The following is a 10,012-nucleotide window of genomic DNA, read 5'->3' as shown; positions in this document are numbered from 1 at the left end:
ATAAGCAAAAGCTTACAAGAGATGCAGTAAAAACCCTAGCTTCTTCTTCTTCTCGTTGTAAATCGCCTCTTGACTTGGATGAACCTCCAAGAACCTTCAAGAACTGGCAGTGAGGAGCTTAGTGAGTGCTGGGGAGGAGCTGTGATGAATCTGGAATGAATCGGTGAAGTTCTACCGAAGGAATCGCACGCCAACGGTCGAATCCCAATCGATTGGATTGCTCCCAATCGATCGGGGAGGCTTTGGATCGATCCACGAATCGATCCAGAGCGCCTCTGTGCTCTGGAAACATGCCTGGATCGATCCACGGATCGATCCAGCGCTTATCGCGCGAAGCAGCAGCGTCCCAATCGATCCACTGATCGATTGGGACCTCTGGATCGATCCACGGATCGATCCAGAGGGGTTCTGTTCACGGGGACTCACCGGATCGATCGGCGGATCGATTCAAATCTTCTGGATCGATCCACTGATCGATCCAGATCTGCTGGATCGATCCACGGATCAATCCAAAGCTGCTGGATCAATCCACGGATCAATCCAAACCTGCTGGATCAATCCACGGATCAATCCAAACCTGCTGGATCAATCCACGGATCAATCCAAACCTTGGTTTTTGCCCAAAACCAAGTCCAAAGCCCCCTAAACCAACATCTAGTCAACCATGACTTGTTGGTACATAAGACCTAGCATCCGGTCACCCTTGACCAGCTAGGACTCTCTCACCAAGTGTCTGGTCAATCCCTTTGACCCACTTGGACTTTTCTCTTCTTGCCAAGTATCCGGTCAGTCCCTCTGACCTACTTGGACTTTTCTTTCTCGTGCCAAGTATCCGGTCAATCCCTTTGACCTACTTGGACTCTCACCAGATGTCTGGTCAACCTTGACCCATCTGGATTTCTCTTGCCTGGCTTCACTCACCAGGACTTTTCCAATTGCCTAGCTTCACTCACTAGGTCTTTCACCTGGCTTCACTCACCAGGATTTTCCTCCTGCCTAGCTTCACTCACTAGGACTTCCCAATTTCCTAGCTTCACTCACTAGGTCTTTCACTTGGCTTCACTCACCAGGATTTTCCTCCTGCCTAGCTTCACTCACTAGGACTTCCCAGTCAAGTATCCGGTCATCCTTGACCTACTTGACTCTTCTTCAATCAACCTTGCATTGTCAAACATCGAAACCCAAACCAAGATTCAAGCTTGTTCAACCAGGTCAACCTTGACCTGAGGGATGTTGCACCAACAATCTCCCCCTTTTTGATGTTTGACAATACCAACACTATCACTTACAATACCACATGTAAGTTAGGATAATCCCATAGCCTAAACCTTCTTCATGCCACTAGGTAATGAATACATAAGTTAAGCCCTTCATTCTCCCCCTAAGAGGGCAAACTCCCTCTAGGTAATGAAAGCCTAACTTACTCCCTTTCATTCTCCCCCTATTGGCACACATCAAACCATCTTTGAGCACACATCAACCCGTGCCTCAATTTTTGGCACTCTTCAACAAATGCTCCATTGTTGAAAACTCTCCCCTTGAAGAGTTGCTCATCGTTGTTCACAACTTCACTCGTTGTGACCAACACGATAATGAAGGTCCCATACCCTTCATTAACCTTAACCCTACATTCTCCCCCAATGTAGGCAAATGCCCATCCTTGAGCATTATCCACTTGAAGCCACTTTAACAATGAGGATATCCACTCCCCATTAAAGTTCAAATGCTCAACCTTGAGCATGTTCTTAACGGAAGGTTGACCACCTTCCAAGGTTCATGAAAAATAATTTTCATGTCTTTAAAGAGTCCCTCCCCCTAAAGACATGGTGGTGACTTCTGTCATTGCACCAACAATGACTTGGAATCCCCAAAACTTTAGGAAACTCAATTTTAGAAGTTTTGAGGTTCAAATATTCAAAATTTGAAACAAACCTCAACCTAAACTTCAACTTAGCCTTCCTTAACCAATCCATCCTTGTTTTCCACACGAAAACACCTTTTTTATGTATACAAATGTATTTTCAGGGGTTTGGAATGGTTACCTAGACTAAAATAGGTTCAAAATGCTGAAAATAAGCTTTCCCAGCCAAAATCAGCATCTTTGATCGATTGGAGTTGGGTTCCAATCGATTGAACCCTGCTGAATCGATCCACCGATCGATTCAGTATTCTTGGATCGATCGGCTGATCGATCCAGCGAGCTTCTGCTCGCTAGAATTGCCTTCTGAATCGATCCACCGATCGATTCAGACACTCCAATCGGAGCTCTGATAGTTGCTGAATTTCAAATTCAGCCAACTTCAGAAACCCCTAGAAAATTCTACAAAAATCCAAAAATCATGAAATTTCGTGTAGACATTATTTAGGGCATACTTTATCATGGAAAAATAGTTTTCTATGAAAATATATCATATCTTCAAAGATTGACACAAGCTTGAAAACTTGCTAAAACTTTAGCGTTTTCTTCAAGTTCGTGTCTAACTATTCAATGGTGATTACTATCAAAAGATAGCCTTCACCAAGGTTTTCCAAAAGTCTTTTAAAATAATTTTCAAAATCAATATCCCATCATATTCCTTGGGCTTAATGCACATGACTTGTACATTAGCTTTCCCAATGATGGGAAAACACATAACTATGTGTTTTGATGAACCTAAAACTCAAAAGAATGCACTAAATTAACATGTTGAGTTTTGTTCATCATCCTAACATCTCACTTGTATCTATTGTAGACAAAACACATACAAGTCATCTTATAGGTCTTTGTGAGATGTAAAATTTGGTTTTGCCCTATTCTAGGGATCATGCATATCTATCTAGGCATTTTAGAGATATTAGACATCCTCCCAGGATGTCACTTGTTAATAAGTGATGTTAAATGTCATTTGTCCTTAATTTCAAGGAATTTAAACTTAATGCATGATTATGTTATGGCATACATCAAAATGAAATAATTTTCAGAAGAAAATATCATATAACTACTTGATGTATGAATGTCATGACATGGTATTTTTGGATTTTTCATAATAAAACATAAATGCAAAAATAGACATGATGTCATAACATATAATGAGCAACCAAACATGGCAAGATTTAGAATAATTAAAATATACCTAGATTATCTATCTAAGTATCCTTAACCCTTAGCTAATCCTAAAGCATAAACCCTAGATTGCCCAATTTCCTTAAGAAAATGCCAAAACCCAACTTGACATTTCTTTAATCTCTTGAATTAATTATGCCAATTAAAAATTTAAAACATTCCTCAAATGTTGGCATATTTCATTTTCCCATAAGAGTAATCACTTTAAATTAAGGCTTAGATTTACCTTAAATTCCTAAGACAATACCAAAGTCCCAATTTGGTATTTCTTAACACTTGATTTCTTGTGCCATTTAAAGTCATCTCAAATTTCTTCCTTTATAGCACATTTTACTCTTTCCAAGAGTAACAATAAATCCATTTCATTTTCAAAGGTTAACAAAAACCTTGAAAATGCTCCTTGAGTGTCAATTTCTTCAAAGTTGGGTTAACTACCCTTCTTCTCAGAGTTGACACTCTCTAACCCATCTATGGGATAGAGAAAATGCTCCTAGGAACCCAAAACTTATTGGTGCTCCTTGGATGCTCTAGGTATTCACTAGGGATAACTTCCCTAGATACCTTCCTAGTGACCTTGTTTGGCTTCTTAGAAGTCTTGGTCACTTTTTCTAGGTCAACTCTAGGGATTGCTTCCTTTGTAACCTTCTTTGTGATTTTCTTAGACTTCTTAGAAGTCTTAGTCATATTTGTTGCAAAAATACTCTTAGGGATAACTTCCCTTGTATTTTTGGCTTGACCACTAGACCTAGGGTTGGTTCCATAACTATATGGAACCCTATGGTAAGAGGTTACATCCTTCTTAGCCTTTGGTTTGTATCCCAAACCCCTATGGCCATTAGATGACCTTTGTGCTCCTAGACCTAGGCTATGCTCATTTTGCCCTTTTAGGATATTTTCCATCCTTTTTAGGGTCTTTTCCATTTTATCAAGCCTTGACCTCAAGCCTTGATTTTCTATCACTAAGTCCTTAGTTTTTGATTTTCCATTAAATTTATGAGCATTTTTGTTTCTAGACTTGTAGCTAAGGTCCTTAGTGTGATTGCCTAGATTTTTATCTACATTCCTAGCCTTAGGTATAGTAGTTTTAGCATGAAAAGCTATATGTTTTTCCTTAATGCTATCATGCTTCCTATTTTCATGGTAAATAGCATTAAAATGATATAAATTATAACTATTATGCTTTTTACCATAATTTAAAGGAGTAGGCTCAATGAAAGTTACCTTTCTTTTTACCTTGGAGGCTCCCCCTTGACTTGAGCTTCCTCCATGAGCCTTGACCATCTTCTTCCCATTAGGGCATTGACTTCGGTAATGCCCCTTTTGATTGCAAGAGAAACACACAATGTGCTCCTTGCTCTTCTTTGTTCCGGGGATGGTCTCCTTGGGCTTCTCCTTGCCCTTTAATGCCACTTGGCTCTTCTTCTTGGCCAATTTGGGGCACTTGCTTTTGTAGTGCTCATGTTCCCTACATTCAAAACATATAATATGATTCTTATTATTAATTGAACTATTTATACCTTCTTGTGTAGGGGTGACACTTGCTCCTCCATTTGATATGAATGTAGAGGCTTCCTCTTGATCCGAAATCGATTTCCCTCCAATTGATTTATCTTGACTTGTGGAGGTGGAAGCTTCTTCATCCTCTTCTTCTCTTGACCCGGATGTGGAGGATTCTCCTTCTTCTTGATCCGGTGTCACCAAGAATTGCTCCCCCTCAATCCTAGAGGTGGAGGCTTCACCTTCTTCTTCATCCTCTTGTACATGAAACAAGGAATATGCTCCTTCCTTGCTCTTTTGATTACACTCCTTGAGAATGAAGCTTCTTGGATTTCCTCTTCTTCGGAAATTGAGCATCTCTCAACTTCGAAGTCCTCCTCTTGATCTTGCTCCAATGAGTCACCCTCTTTGGATACTTCTTGGTTAGGTACAGTGGAGGGGATCTCATGAGCCTTTTCCAATTTACTCCATAGCTCTTTGGCATCTTCAACTTCTCCAATTTTCTCCAAGATGTTGCTCGGCAATAGATTGACCAAAAGCTTGGTCACTTTGTCATTGGCCTCACATCTTTGGATTTGTTCTTGGCTCCATTTGCTCCTTTTGAGAACTTTGCCCTTTGAATTCCTTGGAGCCTTAAAACCTTCCATTAGAGCAAACCATTGCTCTATCTCCATCATCAAGAAATTTTCAATTCTTGATCTCCAAGAATCGAAGCTTGTGGATGTGTATGGTGGAGCCACCCTTGTATCAAATCCAAGTCCATCTTGGAATTGCATCTTGAAGTTTAGCTTCTTGAATTCTTTGACTTTGATAAATTTGCTCCAACTTCTTCACCCTCTAGCTTTGCTTGTTATGTTTGCCCCTTCCGGCGATGATTCCGGTGAATAGCGGCCTTGCTCTGATACCACTTGGGGGGGGTGAATAGCTTCGCGTTTGCTCATCGTGCATCGTTGCTTGTTTCTTCAAAGTGATGCGCAGCGGAATACAAAGAAACAAACTACAACAATGCTAACAATAGGATTTTACTTGGTATCCACCTCACAAGAGGTGACTAGTCCAAGGATCCACGCACACACACACACACCTCCACTAATAAACACTCCTTTTCGGTAACTACCGAAGGCGGAGAAGCCCTACAAGACTCTCAATACAAGTAGAAGAAAGGGTAGTAAAGAATAAGCAAAAGCTTACAAGAGATGCAGTAAAAACCCTAGCTTCTTCTTCTTCTCGTTGCAAATCGCCTCTTGACTTGGATGAACCTCCAAGAACCTTCAAGAACTGGCAGTGAGGAGCTTAGAGAGTACTGGGGAGGAGCTGTGATGAATCTGGAATGAATCGGTGAAGTTCTACCGAAGGAATCGCACGCCAACAGCTAAAAACGGTCGAATCCCAATCGATTGGATTGCTCCCAATCGATCGGGGAGGCTTTGGATCGATCCACGAATCGATCCAGAGCGCCTCTGTGCTCTGGAAACATGCCTGGATCGATCCACGGATCGATCCAGCGCTTATCGCGCGGACTCCCAATCGATCCAGCGATCGATTGGGACCTCGGATCGATCCACGGATCGATCCAGAGGGTTCGCGAGGACTCACCGGATCGATCGGCGGATCGATTCAAATCTTCGATCGATCCACCGATCGATCCAGATCTCCGGATCGATCCGGATCAATCCAAAGCTGGATCAATCCACGATCAATCCAAACTCTTGGATCAATCCACGGATCAATCCAAACCTCTTTGGATCAATCCACGGATCAATCCAAACCTTGGTTTTTGCCCAAAACCAAGTCCAAAGCCCCCTAAACCAACATCTAGTCAACCATGACTTGTTGGTACATAAGACCTAGCATCCGGTCACCCTTGACCAGCTAGGACTCTCTCACCAAGTGTCCGGTCAATCCTTTGACCCACTTGGACTTTCTCTTCTTGCCAAGTACATGCGGTCCTCGACCTACTTGGACTTTTCTTTCTCGTGCAAGTATCCGGTCAATCCTTTGACCTACTTGGACTCTCACCGATGTCTGGTCAACCTTGACCCATCTGGATTTCTCTTGCCCTTCACTCACCAGGACTTTTCCAATTGCCTAGCTTCACTCACTAGGTCTTTCACCGCTCACCACGATTTTCCTCCCGCCTAGCTTCACTCACTAGGACTTCCCAATTTCCTAGCTTCACTCACTAGGTCTTTCACTTGGCTTCACTCACCAGGATTTTCCTCCTGCCTAGCTTCACTCACTAGGACTTCCCAGTCAAGTATCCGGTCATCCTTGACCTACTTGACTCTTCTTCAATCAACCTTGCATTGTCAAACATCGAAACCCAAACCAAGATTCAAGCTTGTTCAACCAGGTCAACCTTGACCTGAGGGATGTTGCACCAACAATCTCCCCCTTTTTGATGTTTGACAATACCAACACTATCACTTACAATACCACATGTAAGTTAGGATAATCCCATAGCCTAAACCTTCTTCATGCCACTAGGTAATGAATACATAAGTTAAGCCCTTCATTCTCCCCCTAAGAGGGCAAACTCCCTCTAGGTAATGAAAGCCTAACTTACTCCCTTTCATTCTCCCCCTATTGGCACACATCAAACCATCTTTGAGCACACATCAACCCGTGCCTCAATTTTTGGCACTCTTCAACAAATGCTCCATTGTTGAAAACTCTCCCCTTGAAGAGTTGCTCATCGTTGTTCACAACTTCACTCGTTGTGACCAACACGATAATGAAGGTCCCATACCCTTCATTAACCTTAACCCTACATTCTCCCCCAATGTAGGCAAATGCCCATCCTTGAGCATTATCCACTTGAAGCCACTTTAACAATGAGGATATCCACTCCCCATTAAAGTTCAAATGCTCAACCTTGAGCATGTTCTTAACGGAAGGTTGACCACCTTCCAAGGTTCATGAAAAATAATTTTCATGTCTTTAAAGAGTCCCTCCCCCTAAAGACATGGTGGTGACTTCTGTCATTGCACCAACAATGACTTGGAATCCCCAAAACTTTAGGAAACTCAATTTTAGAAGTTTTGAGGTTCAAATATTCAAAATTTGAAACAAACCTCAACCTAAACTTCAACTTAGCCTTCCTTAACCAATCCATCCTTGTTTTCCACACGAAAACACCTTTTTTATGTATACAAATGTATTTTCAGGGGTTTGGAATGGTTACCTAGACTAAAATAGGTTCAAAATGCTGAAAATAAGCTTTCCCAGCCAAAATCAGCATCTTTGATCGATTGGAGTTGGGTTCCAATCGATTGAACCCTGCTGAATCGATCCACCGATCGATTCAGTATTCTTGGATCGATCGGCTGATCGATCCAGCGAGCTTCTGCTCGCTAGAATTGCCTTCTGAATCGATCCACCGATCGATTCAGACACTCCAATCGATCCATGGATCGATCGGAGCTCTGATAGTTGCTGAATTTCAAATTCAGCCAACTTCAGAAACCCCTAGAAAATTCTACAAAAATCCAAAAATCATGAAATTTCGTGTAGACATTATTTAGGGCATACTTTATCATGGAAAAATAGTTTTCTATGAAAATATATCATATCTTCAAAGATTGACACAAGCTTGAAAACTTGCTAAAACTTTAGCGTTTTCTTCAAGTTCGTGTCTAACTATTCAATGGTGATTACTATCAAAAGATAGCCTTCACCAAGGTTTTCCAAAAGTCTTTTAAAATAATTTTCAAAATCAATATCCCATCATATTCCTTGGGCTTAATGCACATGACTTGTACATTAGCTTTCCCAATGATGGGAAAACACATAACTATGTGTTTTGATGAACCTAAAACTCAAAAGAATGCACTAAATTAACATGTTGAGTTTTGTTCATCATCCTAACATCTCACTTGTATCTATTGTAGACAAAACACATACAAGTCATCTTATAGGTCTTTGTGAGATGTAAAATTTGGTTTTGCCCTATTCTAGGGATCATGCATATCTATCTAGGCATTTTAGAGATATTAGACATCCTCCCAGGATGTCACTTGTTAATAAGTGATGTTAAATGTCATTTGTCCTTAATTTCAAGGAATTTAAACTTAATGCATGATTATGTTATGGCATACATCAAAATGAAATAATTTTCAGAAGAAAATATCATATAACTACTTGATGTATGAATGTCATGACATGGTATTTTTGGATTTTTCATAATAAAACATAAATGCAAAAATAGACATGATGTCATAACATATAATGAGCAACCAAACATGGCAAGATTTAGAATAATTAAAATATACCTAGATTATCTATCTAAGTATCCTTAACCCTTAGCTAATCCTAAAGCATAAACCCTAGATTGCCCAATTTCCTTAAGAAAATGCCAAAACCCAACTTGACATTTCTTTAATCTCTTGAATTAATTATGCCAATTAAAAATTTAAAACATTCCTCAAATGTTGGCATATTTCATTTTCCCATAAGAGTAATCACTTTAAATTAAGGCTTAGATTTACCTTAAATTCCTAAGACAATACCAAAGTCCCAATTTGGTATTTCTTAACACTTGATTTCTTGTGCCATTTAAAGTCATCTCAAATTTCTTCCTTTATAGCACATTTTACTCTTTCCAAGAGTAACAATAAATCCATTTCATTTTCAAAGGTTAACAAAAACCTTGAAAATGCTCCTTGAGTGTCAATTTCTTCAAAGTTGGGTTAACTACCCTTCTTCTCAGAGTTGACACTCTCTAACCCATCTATGGGATAGAGAAAATGCTCCTAGGAACCCAAAACTTATTGGTGCTCCTTGGATGCTCTAGGTATTCACTAGGGATAACTTCCCTAGATACCTTCCTAGTGACCTTGTTTGACTTCTTAGAAGTCTTGGTCACTTTTTCTAGGTCAACTCTAGGGATTGCTTCCTTTGTAACCTTCTTTGTGACTTTCTTAGACTTCTTAGAAGTCTTAGTCATATTTGTTGCAAAAATACTCTTAGGGATAACTTCCCTTGTATTTTTGGCTTGACCACTAGACCTAGGGTTGGTTCCATAACTATATGGAACCCTATGGTAAGAGGTTACATCCTTCTTAGCCTTTGGTTTGTATCCCAAACCCCTATGGCCATTAGATGACCTTTGTGCTCCTAGACCTAGGCTATGCTCATTTTGCCCTTTTAGGATATTTTCCATTCTTTTTAGGGTCTTTTCCATTTTATCAAGCCTTGACCTCAAGCCTTGATTTTCTATCACTAAGTCCTTAGTTTTTGATTTTCCATTAAATTTATGAGCATTTTTATTTCTAGACTTGTAGCTAAGGTCCTTAGTGTGATTGCCTAGATTTTTATCTACATTCCTAGCCTTAGGTATAGTAGTTTTAGCATGAAAAGCTATATGTTTTTCCTTAATGCTATCATGCTTCCTATTTTCATGGTAAATAGCAT

This window comes from Zingiber officinale, chromosome 11A (assembly GCF_018446385.1).
Source record: "Zingiber officinale cultivar Zhangliang chromosome 11A, Zo_v1.1, whole genome shotgun sequence".
In the NCBI taxonomy this organism is placed as follows: domain Eukaryota; kingdom Viridiplantae; phylum Streptophyta; class Magnoliopsida; order Zingiberales; family Zingiberaceae; genus Zingiber; species Zingiber officinale.
The sequence above is the reverse complement of the archived record's forward strand: the minus strand, read 5'-3'. Positions refer to the sequence as shown.